The sequence below is a fragment of the Citrus clementina genome, unplaced genomic scaffold, assembly GCF_000493195.1.
Source record: "Citrus clementina cultivar Clemenules unplaced genomic scaffold, Citrus_clementina_v1.0 scaffold_5, whole genome shotgun sequence".
Classification (NCBI taxonomy): domain Eukaryota; kingdom Viridiplantae; phylum Streptophyta; class Magnoliopsida; order Sapindales; family Rutaceae; genus Citrus; species Citrus x clementina.
The window spans coordinates 24,990,046-24,992,504 of record NW_006262201.1 but is presented as its reverse complement, the minus strand read 5'-3'; positions in this window follow the sequence as shown (position 1 = coordinate 24,992,504).

Genomic DNA, 2,459 nt, shown 5'->3' with positions numbered 1-2,459 from the left:
TGTAGGAAGCTCTGTTATAAAAAGTTCTTCAACACTTTGAGGGTGTATCAATCGTCCACCCCAAATTGACAAAAGCTATCTACCAACCATCAAACCGTTAGCTACCGTTTGAAAGTTAACGGAATTATAGCGAATTGACAATTTTACCCTTGAAAAGTATCACTTGTATACCCTTAAATTATCACTTGTATCATATGAAAAGACCAAATTACCCCTCTGTCGTTATCCTATTTAAACGGCAAGTAACGGTTTGGTGGACAACAGATACATTTTGTCAACTTAATGTGGACGATTGATACACCCTCAAAGTGTTGTAGTATTTTTTATAACAGAGCATCTATAGGGTATACGAATGATAATTTCCCAATATAAAATGTCCTTGTAGGACTAAAGCCCTGTGGCCAATCCTTCAAAGTTCCAAGCAACAATATGATAAAAACATAATGCATAATATACAAGGAGCTTATCTGTAAAACTTCCATACAGTACTTATCATATTAAACAATGTACCTAATGAAATATTAGCTTATTTCTACAGAATATTACGATCTAAGTACACCAATTTCTCAAGCAATGCCATATAGAAAGATATATGGGACCCCGAAGAAAAAAGGAAAATAAAAAATCGAAGTATGTTAGTTATGATTTCAACTTTTGAACTCAAAGTCTGTGACAAATTTTGCTTGGGGAAATACTAACAAACACTTGAGAAAAACTAAAGTGTATCACACTTGAACCGTATATAAAGCACAAGAATAAAAACAACAAGGGGCAAAAAGAGGCTAGATGTATCATCTTCATTAGTTAAACAACATAAATAGAATCAAAATATTAATGCATACACCAAAACCTTCAAAATTCTCTGAACATTCAATTTTTTTTTCAGACTAAGAAAATAAATTTATGAGAAAATCGAGAATGCGTGTTTGTTGCGGTATTTTATCAAGCAATGGGCATGCAGCAATGTAAATGACAATTAAAACATGTAAATCTCTGTACTTTGAAAGTTCACCTTCGTTATTCATCCAAAGAGAGATATATAGGGCATGTAAGCTCCTTCTTTGATATTTATCACCATCGTTCAATTATTGTCATGATCTCCATCCAAACCACGAAACACAGCAAAAGTGAATTGCGAAAAAAAAAGATACTAGTGGCTGCTTAGGTGGTGGAAACAAATATTAACGAGTTTGAGCAGAGTAACTAGGGATTTTTATTTTTAAAGAGAGGAGACCATCAAGCTGTGAGAATTTTTTTCCTTTTTTTTGTCAAGCCGTGAGTTTTTTTTTTTATGGGAAAGTAAAACTTTCATTACTTCAACTAGGTGAATACATGTCTAATCTCTGGTGGGAAATTTTCCACCCAAACAAAAGATTCCAACTTTTCCAAAGCAACTTTAGCTAAAAGAGTAACTGAGTGAGGAGACAAAATAAAACACAATGCGGGGAATTTTGGGTTGAGAATTTTATGTTTTGGAAATCAATAAAGTAGTCAAAATAATTCTAAATAAATCACTACATATTATAATTTCTCGCTTCATAAGTATTACGGCTATTGATGGTATCCCATATTAGTATTAGTTCGATCATTTTCGTCAACAACTTAATTAATAGTATCTATAAAAATTTAACCCAAAAAAATTTAGTGGTTATTATATAATTCTATTGATCATCACAAACAAGTCTAATCAAAGACCAAGTAAAGTGTCACTGAAACAAAATATTTTGCTCATAAAATACAATGTCAATCAAGACAAACTTTTGATTGCTATCTCTTAGTTTTTTGAAAATAGGTAATTATCCATGACAACAAAATAGGGTCTTAAAATTGGCTAAAAACATAATAGTTTTGGAGACTAATATTTTATGTCACAAATAGGTTAACTATATTTACACCTCTTTTTCAGTTACGAAATAACTTTGTAAAAAATAATTATATTTCGCCACTATATATTTTGTCATAAAAGATTATATATTGTCCCAAAAGAGCTAACTTTGGACAGACTTTTTATGCCAAAAATAAAAAAAGTCTTTTGTGACTATTATAAAGTTCGTCAAAAAGAAGTTGAAATAGGGACCAAGTAATATGTCTCAAAAAGAAAAAAAAAAATTGGTTATCAAATATAAAATTATTCAAGACAAAACATTCAACAACTATTTTTAAATTTTGTCATGGTAGGTAATTATATATGACAAAAAAAAATGGTCTTAAAATTAGCCAAAAGAACAATAATTTTGGCTACTAATATTTTGTGTCATAGATTGTTTAGTCAATTTTACACCCTTCTTTTAGTTACCAAATAATTTGGTCGCCTATCATTATATTTCGTGACTATTTATTTTGTCATAAATAGTGAAATATTGTCTCAAAATAATCACTTTTGGAGGGAAGATTTTGCGCCAAAAAAATATATCTTTTGGTGACTAAAATAATTTTTGTCATAAAAAAATTTAATTAAT